Here is a 20,586-nt window from a genome sequence, read left to right on the forward strand (position 1 = left end):
TTAGGGGACTGGTACAAGAGGGCCATGGGTTTCAGTTAAACGCGAGAGTCCCTGCAGTAAATTAAATGGCGCCACATGCATTTACTAATAATCTGTTGTCACTCAAAGCTGGTGAACCATATGAACAGCTGCCCTCAAAATTCGTTGAAATGTTTGACAGCTTTGGTTTTGCATTCGTATAAATATCAGTTGGCTTCTGTTTAATCTTGCAGTGTTTACTGATTTAAACGCAATTTTCAGAACACAGGAGGCTAAAAAATTCCTTGAAATCTCATGACTTATAAATATCCAGCAGGTAAAGAGGTTGGGGGCGAGGAAAGTATTTCTTTTGGGATAGGTAAATATACATCACTATCGAAACCCTATACCCAGGCAGGGGCCCAGTTTGGACAAGGCATCACTCAAAGTGTCAACCCTCTGTCACATGTCATCCGCCAGCCGTCATTCGCTCCTTCGCTCGCCTTCTGTTTGTCTCCTGTCACCATTGTGACAGTGTCATGCTCTTCAAAAAAAAAAAAAAAAAAAAAAGGGGGCGAAAAGAATCTGTATTATAGTAGGTGTTCTTTTAGGACGATGCCAAGGATGGTCTTCCAGTATTATTTCGGGAAAAATATACTATTATTTTATGTTTTGCTCCTTCCATTAATCAATGCATTAAATTCATCAAATTTCTCTCGACTCTTTACCCATGGTTCACTGAAGACCTGTCATCAAAAATAAGGTGAAAGATGAAGCTAACCGAGGTAAGTATCACCCGACTGCAATCACTGAAGTTTCGTCAACGATATTTTAGTGTGTTTTTAGTGTTACTCTTCCACCCCACCCCCTCTCTACATCCATCTGATGGTGTCTGAATTTGAAACTAAATACCTAGCCGACTCCTGCAGGCATATTCGGAAGAAAAAACCATGCTGAACTGTTATTTATTATCACCCTCTCCTTAATTCGTATGCTGTGGCAATCGTGGATGAGATCTGTGGTCAAATTATTTCTCCTTGTCGTCAAATAATGACACCTAGCTCCGATTCCTCTACGGAGATGTTCTTAGAAATCGTACTCCATAGTATAGAAATCATAAGCTGCTCACGTCCTGTCTGAACTTCAGACCTAAAAGACGAAAGAAATAAAAAGCAACAATCCGCTAATCCTGTTACTTATAATCAGAGACGATTGGAAAGTTGGAAAACCTACCTCCGTTATCTTCATGACGGGTTCGTTGGCTTCTTTTACACACTGTGAGTAACCTCAAGGGTCTTGACACTTTTCATTGTTTCACCAGAGTTTTTTTTTTTACTTCGTCATTATTATTGATATTATGTTCTCCATATTTATATCCATCTAGACTGACTAGCTATTACTTTTTTTTTACCTTTATTTTGCGACTCTTTGTCCTCTAATACATTATGACTGTTCCTTTTATTCTATTACTATTATTATTTTTTTTCTCACCATTTGCTCATTCACCTTGCACTGGCTGTTATCGTGTTATAATATAACTTCCTTGCCGGCCGACCTGCTGTGAATAGTATTTGCTAACATAAACTAAACCTTTCGCTGCTAATACATGTATATCACATATTGCTTTTATTTGAATATTATTAATGCCAGTAAGCCGAAAGTGTAGGTGTTTCATTTTTTATTCTGATTTGATCTTTGGCTCTCTCTATCGTATCTGCATTGTTCTTTGCACATGGACATTTGCTGAAATATTACTATTAATATTATTAATAAAAATCGATAAACAATCACGTTCCTGTTGATGATAAGAGAAAATGACTCATTAAGTGAAATTGGTGTTTCTATTTTCTTTTTGTTTAGTACGCATTTTTTAGATAGGAACCACTTACACAATCCTCCCGTTAGCTTACGGTATCTCCTGCTATCAAGAAAGCGAAGAGCAGTTTTGTGTAATAGTTCAAATGTAAAAATGTGTACATAATAAGAAAAAATAGAAACAAATTCGCTTAATGAGTCTTTTTCTCCTATTACTATTAATAACATTATTTTTTTATCATTACTGAAGCAAAATAAGGACTGTATCGTCGTTTTCATAGTCGTTGAAGAGAAATACACTTGTGTTTTCATTTTTATGTTATGAATAATTCACATATTTTAGATGTTCACCAGAAATGCAAAACATTCTTTCTATATTTAGGGGGTCGAAACGTTTAGTGTTCGATTTCGTAGTGTCGAGGACGTTCGTGTACTCTGTCGAGGCAGGATCTGTGTATTAATCCCTGTTGACTGCTCGATGTCAAGTGGTGGTGTTCCTGTCCCTGGGGAGATTCTTTGGGTCACAGGATTATTATATTCCTCGACCATCTTCTGTAATTTAGCCTTCCCAGTTATTTTCTTCCCGTTGATGTAGTCTTCCTTAGAGAAGGATTTGTTTCCAGCTGTTTTGGGGATGCTGTGGATGGGAGCTCCTTTGAAAACTCGTCTAGTTTTAATTAAAGTGATCTGACACGCTAATGTTGCGCGTTCTCATAACATGTGACGATTCCCTTTCTAGCAATGGGTGGCTGAATCAAGGTTGACTTCATTATAAATGACGGCTCTTTTGTATTCAAATAATCTTGTTGCTAGATCTCTACCTGTTCCCCTTGCGTAAGATTTATTGCAGCCATTGCAAGGGATTACGTAAACTCCTGGCTGTTCTCATCGGTGGAATATATTTTTTTACACGTTTTTCTTAGTGTTGTCAAAATAAACTAAAAGAAATTGTACTTTTTCGTAGTAGACATATTCATGCGTTTTCTGTTTTCGGTAAAGGTAGGCATAATATACGAAGCGATGCATAAATGAGCACCTGTATTTATTATGCATATTGCATGACGAACAACTGTGTGCATGTATAGGCAAAACGCAATTTTACAGCGTGACATGTTTACATTTACATTACTGAGGACTGTAGGACTGTATGTATGTGTATATATATATATATGTGTATATATATATATTTATTTATTTATATATATATATATATATATATATATATATATATATATATATATATATATATAAATTTTATATATATATATATATATATATATGCATATACTGTATATATATATATATATATATATATATATATATATATATATATATATATTATATATATATATATATATATAAACTTTATATATATATATATATGCATATACTGTATATACACATATATATATATATATATATATATATATATATATATATATATTATATATATATATTTGTGTATGTATGCATGAATGTACAATCCTCATTGCAATGCCCATATGAATACCCACAGCCTGTGTACATACATATATTATCCGTAAGAAAGCCTGCGTGTATATACATATAATAAGTATATGAAGACCACATTAATGCAAATTTATAATGTTTACATGAGCACTTACATGTTCATAATTAATAATGTGAATATAAATATCTGTAATTATACAGATATGTATATTAACATCTATATATATGCACATTAAGTACGAAAAGCTCCAACTATACTCATGCAACATTAAGCCTATTTTTCAACTGCATGAGCATATTATGATGGCACGTATATGACTGTACAAGTGAGTAAACAAGTTATGCATATATGGACACTTATGTATACAGGTAAGTGTGTGAGTATTTATATGCATATACATGTAACATCAATACAAGCACCTGCAATGTGCCACATATAGTGTGCGTTAAACCTCTATGACATATTGGGTGACCCAAGTAATTAGGCCATTAAGGCAAAGAGAAAAATGGTAACTGTGTAGCACAATTGGCAAAGAAATATTCGATTGAATGGTGTGATATGTGTGCAAGTTCGAACAGTAATTGTTATAATTGTATCGTTGTTGAAGTTGTAGGGGTTACTAATATTATTTGTTTTAGTTTTATCATTAATATTGCTTTCTATAATTAATATTATTATATCGTAATCATTACTTTAAAACTATTATTATTATTATTATTATTATTATTATTATTATTATTATTATTATTATTATTATTATTATTATTATTGTATGATAGAATTTAAAGATGATATCTTCCCATACAACATTATCAGCAAAAATAAAGGGAAAAAAAATGAAATGTACCTTCGGTTTTGAATGAAGGTAGAAGTGGTGTTATACCAGAAATTCTTTGTTATTCTAAATGTGCAAACATTCATACAAAGAAAGCCTCAACTGCCGTTAACTTGCAGTTCAAAAGTCCGCAAACAGAATCCTCTTATATGCGAAAAGCGAAAATGGGAAAAGGAAACTACAAAATTAAATCAACCACGAAGCAAATGAAACTTGCTCGTCTTGCTGCTAATTACTGACCCTCACGACGTCTTACTGCGAATGACACTCACTCATGGACGTGTTAATCTTAGTTGACACTCACTCATGGACGTGTTAATCTTAGTTGACACTCACTCATGGACGTGTTAATCTTAGTTGACACTCACTCATGGACGTGTTAATCTTAGTTGACACTCAATCATGGACGTGTTAATCTTAGTGGAGACTCACTCATGGACGTGTTAATCTCACTCACTCATGGACGTGTTAATCTTAGTTGACACTCACTCATGGATGCGTTAATCTTAGTTGACTCACTCAATCATGGACACTCACTCATGGACGTAATCTTAGTTGACACTCACTCATGGACGTGTTAATCTTAGTTGACACTCACTCATGGACGTGTTAATCTTAGTTGACACTCAATCATGGACGCGTTAATCTTAGTTGAGACTCACTCACTCACACTGGACGTGTTAATCTTAGTTGACACTCACTCATGGACGTGTTACTCACTCACTGGACGTTAATCTTAGTTGAGACTAATCTTTAATCTTAGTTGACACTCACTCATGGACGTGTTAATCTTAGTTGACACTCACTCATGGACGTGTTAATCTTAGTTGACACTCACTCATGGACGCGTTAATCTTAGTTGAGACTCACTCATGGACGTGTTAATCTAAGTTGACACTCACTCATGGACGTGTTAATCTTAGTTGACACTCACTCATGGACGCGTTAATCTTAGTTGAGACTCACTCATGGACGCGTTAATCTTAGTTGAGACTCACTCATGGACGTGTTAATCTTAGTTGACACTCACTCATGGACGTGTTAATCTTAGTTGACACTCACTCATGGACACGTTAATCTTAGTTGAGACTCACTCATGGACGTGTTAATCTTAGTTGACACTCACTCATGGACGTGTTAATCTTAGTTGACACTTACTCATGGATGCGTTAATCTTAGTTGAGACTCACTCATGGACGTGTTAATCTTAATTGACACTCACTCATAGACGTGTTAATCTTAATTGACACTCACTCATAGACGTGTTAATCTTAGTTGACACTCACTCATGGATGTTTAATGTGAGAAATTCTTATGTATGGATATCTTAATCTGAGTGACTCACACTCTTGGATGTCTTAATGCGAATGGCCCTGACTCACAGATGTTTTAATATGAGTAATTCTTGCTTTTGAATATCTCGATGCAAATAACACTGACTTGTGGATATCTTAATATGTATGACCCTCACTCTTGGATATTCTGATGCAAATGACACTAACTCATGGATATCTGAATGTGATGGATTTTTTTTTATCCGTAAACAAAGATTATTTACAAACCCTTCAACATATTTTGCACGCTTATCTTTATCCAGTAAAATAGATTGATCGCGATTGACTGAATAGTTTACGCAATGTAGCGTTGTAACGATTATGATTATCAACGCCACGGAGGAGTCGAATGTTGATGAATACACCAGCAGATAAGGCGGGACTACGTTTAACTGGGAACAAAGATTATTAATGACCACGTCAGTAAATTCTGCTGGGTGACTGAAAGCAGTGATTGCTTATAAACATGTTTTTGTATTTATTCCAAATTTAGTCTTATCATACTTGACGTCATGGGTGTTTGAATGCAGTCAATCTTAGATCAACGTAACGCATTAAGTTTTGTAACCCACCACGCGATTATGTATATATTAAAAATGAAGGAATGAATAGACCGGCAAATGAACTGTTGCTAAATTTGGCACAGTAGCTCTCACATTGGACCCGCGTGTCTCCATTTTGGTAACAGTTGTCAGCTATATCATTTCAGGAGATGGAAGTGGGGGCGTTGCCGGCGTCTTAGCTTCAGGTAAAACCACTTTAACATCCTTGGATTAGATTTTGATACCGATAGATAGAGATGGATGACTTCTGGTCCTCGGCGGAAAATAGCATTTTGAGCCTTATCGTTAAGGATTATTGGGATCATACGAGTTATAATGATATTTAAAAGTATCCTGTGTATATTCATTGGTTATACCATGGAAGAGGCAGACCTCTTTTGACTGATGTTAGAACTGAAAAGTCAAAAAGTAAAATATAATATATATATATAATATATATATATATATATATATATATATATATATATATATATATATATATATATATATATATATATATATATATATATATATATATATATATATATATATATATATTGCTGGTATAGTAATGTTTTATGTTTTACGAAATTATAATGAATGAAATGTTATATCTTTACATGTTCTAAGAACAACAATTGTAATTAATGTATAGCGTTCTATATCAACTCTTTTCAAGATTTCCATTGATACATAAGACTGATCTTGCGTTAAAATTCACCCTATTACCTTTAGCATTCACTCCATTAACTTTAGCATCTCGTTGTGACCCACTGCTTGTCATACCCGACCCATTCATGTTATTATTTTTTCATTTATGAGTGAATGACGTGTACGTAAACATAAATGTCACTGGTTTTTCTTTTATGAATAAATGACCGTGTACGTAAACATAAATGTGCAACTCACTGATTGTTTCTTATTTTGGTTGTGGGTCGCCATTATAAATTTGAGAATAGAACTGAGGTGATAGTCAAAATTACAGGCATATTTGAATTAAATTCTAATATGCATGTAAACAATAACATTGGTTCTCAAATTTTATCATTCATTATTAAAGGTTTCAAGTCTGTCGTTTTCTTCCTTGTCCGTGTTTAAATTACAAACGTAAAAATTCCCAGTGTAGAAAAATTGCCATTATTTACACCGGGAAAAAAAACCACAAGATTTTAAAGTTTTCTTCATTCTTTTCGTTTACTGTTATTTTTATTTTTTGCCTAAAGATTCTTTGCTTATTTTACATTCACTCATTTATTTATCTGACTGGCGGGATTTCTCATTCGTTTCCAAAAGCTGGCGTTGTCGACACACACAGCTGTTAAGATAATTCAATGGTAAGGCTTATGTTCACATTCTTTTTTTTTGTCGTTGTTGTTGTTGTTGTTGTTGTAACAGTATTTATTCAATAGAGAGAATCTGCCTAGATAGCCAGGGAGATCTCATGTTGACGGCGTAGATGGGTGGTCCTCTAGCTTACGCCGCCTTTATTTCTGAATGTTGCAGTTGAGGTTCGCCGGTTCTGGCAAGGCACTTCACAGAGAGAAAGAGAGAGAAAGAGAGAGAGAGAGAGAGAGAGAGAGAGAGAGAGAGAGAGAGAGAGAGAGAGAGAGAGAGAGAGAGTGCGTGCATGTGTTTGTGAGAAAAGAGAGAGTGCGTGTGTGTGTGAGAGAAAGATAGTGTGTGTGTGTTTGTGCGTGAGAGAGAGAGAGAGAGAGAGTGTGTGTGTGTGTGTGTGAGAGAGAGAGAATGTGTGTGTATGAGAGAGAGAGAGAGAGACGTGTGTGAGAGAATGTGTGTGTGTGAGAGAGAGAAGTGCATGTGTGTGTGTGAGGGAGAGATAGTGTATGTGTGTGTGAGAGAGTGAGAGAGAGAGAGAGAGCGTGTGTGTGTGTGAGAGAGAGAAAATGTATGTGTGTGAGAGAGAGAGAGAGAGAGAGAGATCTGTGAGAGAGAGAGAGAGAGAGAGAAGGTATTCATTCTTGTCTGAGAGTCGCCGGTGAGATATGCGCCCACCTGATAACATCAGCTGCTTGTTGGTCCCATATTCTTGCTCACTGTGATCAGGGCCAGGCTACCCCTCGCTTTTGCTTGACGTTGGGGTGAAGATGATGAGGTTTTATTTCTTTAATCTTGTATTCGTGAAATTATTTTCTGTTTGGCCGATGGCATCAGACAAAAAAAAAAAAAAATAAAATGAAGACCAGCTTATATTCTTAAAGCTGTAATCGTCATTTTTAGGAATATTCATTATTTCTTTTAGTAGCTCTGTTGTTCATTTTTAGAGCTAATATTGGAGATGTGCGCATCTAAACGACAGCTACATGTAATGAAAGGTTTCATAAGGACTTTTGGGTACAGAATAGGCAGTTTGAATTCTAGTTTAAAGAAACGTAGAAGCACCAATCTTTCATATCTCCAAAGCATAACCGGCATGGGTACGTATGCCATTTCCCGATGGATATCAGACAGATACAATAGATACATGTCTTGATGTCTGAAACATTTCATGCGAAAAGTACAACAAATGGGGGTGTTGGATTGGCAGTCTCAGTCTTTGTCATTGTCTCTCCCAAATTAGAATTTCATGTTCCGCATAGCAACTAATGTGGACGGCTGTGTATAGCTGCTGTTGATCATACGACACGAGATAAATATCTACAGCACAGTAGCCTGTCAGGTCGATTTTTGAAAAGAGAAGAGTGAAGGAGGGCTACCTTTTTCAGAGTCAGTATTTGGAGAGAAAGAGAGAGAGCGAGAGAGAGAGAGAGAACCTGAGCGATGTTACATCATGCAAGAATGTCATATTTACCTTCGTATAAGGCCCCTTCTCCCCGCGGAGTGGGCACAGCCATGCAGAAGTCCCCACCTCGCGGTTTATCAAGCAAGTTAACTCTCAGCCTCGACTATATTTGAAAAGTTTAAAAAACTCGATAGAGATTCTTCCGAAAACCAACACAACTTGTGCTTCGGGTCTGAGGAAGAAATCTTTCAATATTTTATCTTAGAGGACTACTGGAAGGCCGGTTGGCGATGGTGCTCTCTCTCTCTCTCTCTCTCTCTCTCTCTCTCTCTCTCTCTCTCTCTCTCTCTCTCTGGCATATATTCGACTTGGCATGTTTCCTCCCTCCTATATCTTCGCCTTCCCTTTTGCTGACCGTATTTGTTTTAAAACAGCCCATAAAGTTAAAACAGTGTTTCTCTTTATTGTGCCTCCGCGACTGTGTACGTGGAAACAAATGCTGTCATTATATATTTTTTCATGTTTTTCATGCTCAGAAAACAAAGTACCAGGCATAAGGTTAAATTTATAGAATTTTAGGTAGGGATTGCCATTACATGAGCCATTATTATCTACAGCAGTATATTTAAAAAAAGATAAAAAAAGCAACGGGAATTTGAGACTTTACCTTCTGTCTCCAAATTTGTTGTTGATTAAAAAACCATTTGACGCTGACGATGCGCGTTGCGCGGCTCTGTATTGCTTGCTTACACTTTATCGTCAGTGTCACTGTTTGAATGTGGATGGAATGTATTATTCGGCAAATACAATTATGTGTTTTTTATTTTTATAAACGGGTAAAGATTACACAAATTTTATCCCTTCCTCCTTTTCTTAAGTATTTGATTTTGCTGTGTAAATTCTCGAAGGTACTGTTATCTTTACAGCCACCAGTGAGGTTGGAGAAGGTTATGTTTTTAGTTCGGCTTGTTTGTCTTTTAGTTCGCAGGACTGCGCAAAGAGACGTGAGTGGATTTTTACGGAAATTTTCCTAAAAGTGGGTCTCCAGGTGACTTGCAACCAGTGATTAAATTTTGGATGAAATCTGGGCCTTGATAAGTGACCTGGAGTTGCTGGATGGCTTGCTCGGCCTTGGTGGAGGTTTGCAGTCGCCAACACTCTTGTAGTCATTTACGGAGTCTTATGTTCCTGACTTGATCTTTGGATTTTCACGCCTTTCTTTTAGGCCTCATTATAATATATTGCCGTTTGCAGTAAATAGTCAACGTTGTTGCCAGGTTCAGTAACACTTAGTTAATTTACAAAGCAGAGGCACTGATCCTGTTCTCATTTCCCCTCTTTTATCTGGGCTTATGCTTGATATTAGTATTGTAACTCTCGCGGTAGATCAAGAGTTTTTGACTGTTGTCTATACAGACGAGTCGGGGGACTTACTAAAAGGTATTTAATGGCTTAAACAATCAAGATCTATAAGCCATTACTCGCTAACCAAGAGTAGCTTTTATTGAAATCATCAATGAAAGAAAAGTTGTTTATGTTTGCAAGGAAATTAGAAATTACCATATTCCCAGTTCATTCGTTAGGACAATCCATGATGTATTTCGTTCATGTTTAAGGGAAGCTGTAGTCTGGCATTACTCATTTGATATAATCTTATGTATGCGTATATTCCTTTGTCTGTTGATTTATCTTAATTTGTTCTTATTTTGATATGCTTCTCTTTCATGTGTTTTTCTCATGCCCACATTCTTTATGCCGAGGATGGATCACTTAGCTTGGTCTATATGACTGTCTGCTTATGTTATATAATAACAGTTATTCATCAACATAGTAGAGCAAATTTATGATATAGAACAGATATTAGAAATTCCCCCAGCGCAGAATATTCCATATTGTGCCGCTGAAAAGGTCTTCAAAAAATGCATATACACAATTCAGTCATCGAGGAAAGAGAGCATCACCCAGTGGATTTCGTGTACATTTTAAATTCACAATTTTAGGTCACAGTACGGACTGCATTTTTGAAGTATACACAAAATTGTTAGGCAATACAGCATGCCTCTGACAGTATTGTACCCTGAAGACGTTTATATGAAAAATGCACGAATTCCGCAGGAATTGGTTTGTTTTCACATTCCTCCTGGGTCTTTCAGCATTGCTGACTGCATACTCTTTGTGACGGTGTACTATATATATATATATATATATATATATATATATATATATATATATATATATATATATATATATATATATATATATATATATATATATACAGTATATATATATATATATATATATATATATATATATATATATATATATATATATATATATATATATATATATATATATACAGTATATATATATATATATATATATATATATATATATATATATATATACACACATATATATACACACACATATGTGTATGTATACATATATATATATCTACATTAAAGGTGTATCATTAAAGACTTGGTACTAAGTGCCTTCTTTTATTACGTAAATGTATTCATGAGCAGAAATTAAAAACAATTTAGTCTTGCAAAAGAAAATTTAATAAAACGAATTTGAAAGCCATAAACAAGCAAAACAGTATCACTCTGTGCAAGACAACTGTGATAACTTTACAGACGTTTGAACACTCAGAAGATTCACTGTACTCCTACAATTTTATAAACAAAGTAACTATCTGATTTAAGGAGACCAGAACTGAAGTTTAAAAATTGGCTATTAGTATACTTAACAAAAATAGAATCAGTTTTTTTTTTTATTTTAACAATATCATTACAAAATATTAGCTCAACGAATTTTGCATCTCATAACAGCATAAAGAATTTTAATAAGATAATCTTACCAGTCAGCTACCATGGCGGAGGTAGGTCGTTATCGATTTTAAGTGCAAAACCTGAACTGAACAGCCTTATGTACAGCAGAGTCATCAACTTATACCTCGCTTGATGATCCAGTGGTCAAAGTCAATCGTTATTTCGAAACTAGGTAGTGGTTCGGATCCCAATGTGGACGAAGCACTTAACGCATGTAATTCCTCTTTGGTGTGATTTATTCCTGAGGTATAGTGAACTGGATATTAAACGATATTAGTGGCTTAATTTTTGTGTGATATACGTATGTATGTATATATATATATATATATATATATATATATATATATATATATATATATATATATATATATATATATATATAGTGGCTTAATTTTTGTGTGATATACGTATGTATATATATATGTATATATTGTGTGTATGTGTGTGTGTGTATAAACGAACTGCTTTTAGACAGGGAATGAGATGCACAGATTAAATACTTGTGTCGAGGCATATCGTTCACTGGTACCAAATTTAAAAATCCTATTCTGATGGATATGTTGAGGAGAAGGTATTTGACAGGTATCGCAGACCAGCATACGGAGAGCGTTTTGTCATCATGGTGCGCTCGTTAATTATGTTATTAATTTAAACCATCCATGAACTAAGCAGTTGCAAAGTTAATGTTTATGAAGTCTTGTCAAATGAGCTTGCAGTAGATAGTGGGTTGCTGCAGGGAAATGTTCTGTCACCTTTGTTGTTTGTGCTTCTCAGATTTTATAACGAAATATGTGGTCTGAAATGGAAGCGGATTCGATTATAGCAACGATAGAATCTCAGCACATGTAGAATAAGCAGATGATGGTGTTTTAATCCGCAAAACACCGCAGTGCTTACAAAGCCTGCTTAATGGAATGGCTCATATATATAGGGAAATGGGACTTCAGATAAATCTAAGAAAAACAGACAGTAATGGGGACGGAGTTTACACAAAAGGACGAAATTACATTAAAATGGAGATAGGATCAATGAGGTCGAGCCTTTCAAATATTAAGGGACAAAGATATACAGTACAGGTTTTTCGATATGAAACTTAGGAAAGCTCAAAAAAAGCAAATAAAACAATGTGTAAGGTGTATGAGATCCATAAAGCAAATAGGCAGATATTACATGCGAAAGGTCGTACATTAGATTAGCACGATCTGTATTTATTATACGGGCATGAATCATGGTATATGAATGAACCTATAGTTAAAAGATTTTGTTAAGCGTTAAGTCAAATATTAGTAGTTAGCTTGCAAGATGAAGTGAGAAATGATACCAAAAGAAAAGTCACGGAAATTTCATATGTAAATGAGATAACGACGCAGAGATGGTCTTAGGCATCTCCTTCACATCATGTTGGCGAGAATAGTACGTGATAGTATCAGCTGGGCTCTTGAGGACACCAGAAGACCCAGATCTGCTTTGATGGGAACTATGAAACGGAGGAGGTTGGAGAGAGTGGAGATTTATGGAAGAAAAACATGAGACATGAGTGGCGGAATTCTATAGCGAACCTTTGTGTCGCACGGCGTTGGAAGCGACAGTAATGATAATGAATGTTCATTATACACAAAATTCTGGTTCAGATTAAGCCACCCTTATGCCATTACAAGCCATTACCTAAAAGCAGTTCTTTAATAATCGAAAGGTGTTAAAACGAATGAGAGATCTACAGTAGCGTGGACTTCTAGACTCCAAATCGGATCAGGAGGGAGTTTACAAAAGCTTAGATTTTAGTACAGTTTGCAAGTGAAGAAGCATACAACCAGGGCAATAAGAAAAAACCCGGTTTCTGATTGGCTGACAAGTCAAGTCGATGATCCGGCATCCCGCGTACGCACGCTTCTCTCTCTCTCTCTCTCTCTCTCTCTCTCTTTAGTGTCATAGGTCGGAGGTATTATCTCTCTAAACGCTTGTTATCAACTAGCCTTTTTTAAATTTTAATCCAAATACTCTTTAACAAATTATGTAGTAAGTTTGAAAAGGTTAGATGTCATATTATTAAATGTATTTGATGGAATCACTTCATATTATGTTTTTTCTTTCAACATTATGGAACGAAGAATTAATAGAGAGGAACAGGAAAAACTTATCCTAGTTTTAATTTCACAGACATTTATATATATATATATATAATATATATATATATATATATATATATATATATATATATATATATATATATATATATATATATATATATATATATATATATATATATATATATATATATATATATATATATATATATATATATATATATATATATATATATATTAACTTTATCACATACACAATTGTTCTGTGCATTAGTAGAATTACTAAAAGGACCTCATTCAAACTGGATGGTATTTAATGGAGTTTTTATTCAAAAATTACAAGCTTTCTTGGACAAACAGTCCACATTATCAAGTATCCGTACAATGAGCAAACGCATAGTCCGGCTGTATTTATATCTGTGTGCTGGGTACTTTTAATCCTATAATCGCCTAGCTCTTCCTGTGTGACCTCCACCCTCTCTTGACCTTGGTCTTTCTCTGATCCCTGGTTCCAGATGTCCGTTTTCCGTGCGTTCTCTTGCGTTTTTTCTTCGTTTCCTTTTACTGTGGAGTATATGATTTTTCTAGATATGCTGTCTTCAAAGCCGTTTCCGGTGTTCCCTGCCATCGTGTTGTTGGCGCAAGTTATGAAGGCGTTCTCTACAACCAGTCTAGATGTTTTGTTGGTGTTCCTGTACAAAAAACTCATATTTTCCCAGTCTATTCTGTGATCATTTTCCCAACAGTGTTTGGCAACTGCCGACGTCTGATTATAATGCCTTATGTTCTGCAGATGTTGTTTGCTTCGCTCTTTACATGATTTGCCAGTTTCGCCATAGTACCCTTCTTCACAGTCTAGACACGCTGCCATATAAACCCCCTCTAATCTCTTCCCCCTCTACCGACTTTTTGTTTCTAACTATTTTATTCCTAATGGTGTTTTTGTAGCTGCCTATCAATTTGAAATTATTTAGCTTCCTGTTGATGGGTGCAATAGAGTTGTTGTCCGGAACTGTAATTATTTTCTTTCCTACCAAATGTTCCTTTTCAATCCTTTCCCTCTCCCCAAAATAGTTTTCCTTGCTTTGATATGTGCCCACTCCCACCAATACTTAGGTAGCCTAATCTCCTAAAAACTCTCCCTCAGGTAATCCAACTCTTCGTCTAAAAAATTCGGGACTGCAAATCCTATAAGCCTGATGGCCAACCCTGTCATTAATCCTATTTTTATTTCTTTCCTATGACTGGAGAACCTTTTTGAATAAAAACTCCATTAAATACCATCCAGTTTGAATGAGGTCCTTTAGTAATATATATATATATATATATATATACATATATATATATATATATATATATATATATATATATATATATATATATATATATACTGTATATATAAATATATATATATATATATATATATATATATATATATATATATATATATATATATATATATATATATATACATGTATACATATATATATATATATCATATTATATATATGAATATATATATACATAATTACGTTATATACATACATACATACATTGCAGCTATCAGAAATACATAATTTTATATCTGGTAACAGCGACCGGTAGATTCTAAATATATAGTTAAGCCTAAAAAACAATAAACGCTAAAACTATGCTACCATAGTGAGGATGGTGTTATTCAAGCTTTAGCAGAATGTAACTGAATGCGCAGACATATGCATTTCTTTCCAGTATATTGCTGGAATAAAACTTTTTAGCCCCTGTTTAATTGTTGGCATGATGGTGTTTACTAACATGAGCGAAAATCCACTGTTCTGTGCTTATCTTGCACATTTTTTACGCCGTTCTATTCTTTTTCCCATCAGTGTTCCACTTTTCCAGTTTTCACACGACTTCCATGGGATTTGATATACCCATCCTTTAGTAGTGTGCTTGTTTCACTGTTTTGTTGTTCTTACATGAAACATTAATTCCAGAGTTCACAAGGACGTGAAGAATTTATTTTGGATTATTACTATATGGTTAAACAAGTCGGTTTGTTGTACTGTAAGTTTCTCCGTTGTCATCATGGAAAGTCCTCTTTGTCGCTCTTAATGCATTGTCCAATGCAGAAACAGGATATTGTAATTTTATGCCTGTTTTCTTAATCATATCTTTTCATCATTAGTAAACTCGGGGCTACATATATATAAACAGAGGGAAAACGGATTTCTTTATTAGTTTCGCCAGAATAAACACGCAAATAGGCAGAAAAATTCGTAGGTTTTCTGTACACTATAATTTAAACCCATTATTACTTATGGGTAGTAGGGATTCCAAAAAGTTTACGCTACTGTCATTTTCCACACAATGAATTTTATTGATGGGGCCCTCTTCATTTAGTTTACCCAAGACAGAATTTACCTTGATTTCTGTCCAAGTGCTTATGTCTTCAGCATATCTTAACCATATTGCATAGCGATGAATAATTTTGTTTAATATTCTTTTTTAATATACTGCTTTCAAAAATTCCGCATACAAGTTGCTTAAAAGTGGAGGCAAAGATTTACCCATTGACAAACCAAAATTTCGAGAGTAAAATTTTCCCTTGAATCCACATTATATTCTATTACACACATTTCTTGAAAATTTATTAAGGTGTTCCGGAAAAATGGTATATCTAAGTTATCAGCTAAAAATTCTAACCATTCATCAGTACGTATCTTTGTGAATAATGATATCGTTTCAAAATTCATAAGCTTGGGTCGCATTTAATTTGGACATTATTTGTTTATCAATTCTATATTGTTCTTTACAGTGCCGTCAGAAATGATACCGACTAGTGGGTTAAGAATATCCACTGTGTATTCTGTTAAATTGTATCAAGTGGAACAAACGGCTCTAATAACTGCCTAGATGGTAAATTTGTTTTGTGCGTATTTATTACTGCATGCAAATACGGTAGCGAGGGTGAAATCACAAAAAAAAAAAAAATCAGGTTTCCAATTCCTTTTAATAGTTCTTATATTTTTCACTGAAATTCCTGTCCACACTTTCTTTGGGATTTTTATTTAGTTTGTATGTATTTTCATCACTCGAAAGATAGCTAGTTTTTTATATAATAATTTTTATTTCAAATTACTGGCACATTGTATTTATCAGATTTCGTAATGTGTACATTTTCATCACTTTTCAATTCATTGCGGGCTACAATGAACTTTTTTTTGGAAATTTTAAGTATGATATTTTCATATTTCTACACTGTTCGCTGCACCAGAGGAGAAAGCGAAATTCAACCCGCAGCCTAAGGTACAAGTCATATTTCTATCTAGGTTTTTGTTCCACAAGCTGACGCTTTCAAGATTGGCGTTGGTGGTCCACGGAATCCTTTGAATCAGCGAATTCATTTTATTTTCATGTTTCGTTGAAGATAATGATACATTTCCCTTCTCATTTGTTCATAGCCATTCAGATTGTATTCAGATTTCACTAGTTTTCTTTTTCTCATAAGCTCTATAAATTAGATTTTTATTTTCCATTTCTTCATGGTTATGTGTTTTTCTATTATACTCTGTTGAACATCATTAAAACATAGATCTCCTGATTTTTTTTTTTTACTATTGATCTCGGAATCATTTGTTCATCCCGACATTCTCAAAGGTGTTCTTTGACTGTTAGGCTTGAGTGAGGGAGTTTGCAAAATCCTTGACGACATATCCCAAGATGGGAAAGAGAACACAGAAAGATCGGAAGAGGGTTGAATTATCACATCACGTTATTTTTATGTGTGTATGAACAGGCATAAATGTATATCTTTGGTTGCCAAGTGGTTTAGCTAAACTCCCCGTGACTCATCGTGTATGGAATCGCATCTCAACTCGAGAGTTCGAGTTTCTCCATTTGTTGCTCATTTGGATCTAGTGCTATGTAGTGACAAGTGTTCAAAAGGTAGTAAAGTTAAGATGTGGCTATTGCAAATTACATACGTTCATTTATATATGCATATATATACAGTATCTATCTATCTATCTATCTGTCTATCTATCTATCTATCTATATATATATATATATATATATATATATATATATATATATATATATATATATATATATATATATATATATAATATATGTATACATAAAAAAACGTGAATGGTTGTATATAAGTTTGGCTTCTATAGAAATCCAAACTGCTTGACAGACCCAGACAAAATTTTGCACATGACCTCTTTGCCACCCCAGAAAGGTTTTTAACTCAAAATCAAACCCCTACCCCGTGACAGACATACAAACACAGACAAAACAAATCAATTTTTTGTTTTTGTCACCTTTTCTTTTAGTTTCCTGGGTTTTCCTAACACTTCACCTTTTCTTCTGGTGCTGCCAGAAATATGATTAACCCACAACAATACATCCCCGTAACATAAATTTTGGATCAGAATTTTCGTGAATTTTGATCATAATTTATGATAATTAATGTAATTGTTTATTACCTCGATAAAATCAACATTGAAAACCTAAATCAATAATTTCTGTAGTGGCTTAGCGCAGTGATTTCAGCCAGCAGCAGTTGGAATTAATTATCGTGCAAATTGGCAAAAAACTTCACTGCTTATAGAAAATAAGTTTCTTTTCACATTGCTTGGTACTGATTACCTCAAAGATAATGACTGAAAATTCTAGATTAAAACTTGACAGTAATGTAGATCATTACATTTTGAAATCTTTTCCAAAAGGCACTTGGAGGGTAAATGTATTAGATGCTAATAGGTATTTAAGAAATGGCAACTACTGCACTTCGAGTAACTCGAAGTGCTCACAGCTTACACAACACGTCAATCCATACCTTTTGCTGATGTAATCATACACAGTAAGGAATAGTATTCTCGTCCTTTAGGAAAATAAAATGATTGTTTATGGCTATATATTAGAATAATATATATTCATTTCTATCTTTTATCAATGTGCATTTATTCAAAACAATAGGTACCGATTGCCTAACATTCCTCCAAGAAGGGAAATATTTTGTTTGATTCATGATTACGTTATTGTACGGAATGACCAAGTTTATAGATGCCACACATGTAACTTTATACACAGTTCTACGTTAAGGAATTTTATGTCATTGTAAAGATAATGAGTTGTAATTCATTATGTTATGTTTAAAATGTCCCCAAAAACCAATATAAAAAATACGTATCATGAGTTGAAGTTAGCTGTATATGAAAGTGTTTTGCCACTTTATTTCTTAATATGATGAGGGGTGGAAGGATACTCTTGCAGCAATTCACTTAATAATAGCAAAGAAGTAAAAAGGCATAAAAGAGTATATACTAAATATTTCTTATTAAAAATGATGTCTATTCTCATACAGTGTTAATGAATGTGTTTAAATTAGAACTGAGGGTTTGGTTCAGTTTTTTATGAATTGGACAGTGAAATTTACTTTCGTTACAGTAACACGTATCATAAAAAGACATCATTGGCCCAAGCCTATATCAAATTGTCTGTATCACATTGAAATATTGTTTTAGTTTTTTATTGTATGATTCGGACTTATAACGGGCTGAAAATAGTGTTGAAGGGTCTAACAGTAAAATTAATAAGCCTATACATAATTTATTCATATTCTGATCAGACCGTCTGAGATGCTTCCCAGATGAAATATAGTGTCAAACTGTCATGAAATTGACGCTAACCTGTCCACACATGCAATTACCTGTCATTAGGCCAGAAGATAGTTAGGCAATACCATCAGTTCATCCGCCCACAAACTGTTTTATACACATAAGTTTTAACGGCAGTTTCGATGAGCTGACAGAGAAAAGGACAGGTAAACTTGGGGGTTTTAGGGAGGAGAAAACAGTAGAGAGAGAGAGAGAGAGAGAGAGAGAGAGAGAGAGAGAGAGAGAGAGAGAGAGAGAGAGAGAGAGATAGTTTATTGAATGTCATTCAAAGTTTTTCTGGGCATCGCCAGGTTGGTCGAGCTAGTATACACACGCACACACATATATGTATATATATATATATACTGTATATATATATATATATATATATATATATATATATATATATATATATATATATATATATGTGTGTGTGTGTGTGTGTGTGTGTGTGTGTATGTATATATAAAATGCACGTGTGTGTGTGAGTGAGGAGAATATCTATAAAAAAAAAAGTCTTTGTATAAAAATCCAAGTCACTGGCGTCTGTTCGCTGACTGGAATAGCTCAAACGCTGCCTCCTCCCCGTGTAGACCATGTTCGATAACACATAACACGAAGTCTTCTAGGTACGAGTGTGTTAGATCAGTGAATAATCATCATTTCATCAACTTGCTCATTCTTAGGGCGACATGAGAACTTGTTTTTTTTTTTTTTTTTTTTTTTGTGGCTACGAGGTTGGGACCAAGGGGAGCTTGTCATGTAAAAACAATATAGTCTTTTACCAGGATTCAAACTATTCCTGGTTAAGTAAGCCATAAGGCAATAACCTTCAGATACATATTTTTTAAATAAGCATGGTTATCAAGGATAAGCAGATCATATATTTTACCGTATATATTCATTACCAATCCAGCAACATTTACAACCCGGTAAGTTAGATTTAATTTCAATAGTCAATATAACATTACAGAAAATGGCAACATAATTTCTTTCAGATGGCGTCCTTGTAAAAAGAATATAAAAGAATATAAAGCCTTTTATGGCAACATCCTATTGCTTTTCATTAACAAAACGGGGAATTTTCTGCACACTTGCACTTACTGACAAGAATGTTACAAAAGCAGTTTCTTTAAATAGTTTCCATGAAGTCTGACAGCGAGACAACGAGACCAACCCATAATTAAGTGGGTTACACCCAGCACCCTTTTAACTTTAGTACCTAACTACCGCATCCGTCAACTTTTCTTCCTTCTTTGTGAGGAAGAAATCTCCCTCTCGCGCGCCCACTCGGTTCGGAGGATTATCCGTTTTGAATAAGATATTAA

Source organism: Macrobrachium rosenbergii, chromosome 48 (genome assembly GCF_040412425.1).
Source record: "Macrobrachium rosenbergii isolate ZJJX-2024 chromosome 48, ASM4041242v1, whole genome shotgun sequence".
Lineage (NCBI taxonomy): Eukaryota > Metazoa > Arthropoda > Malacostraca > Decapoda > Palaemonidae > Macrobrachium > Macrobrachium rosenbergii.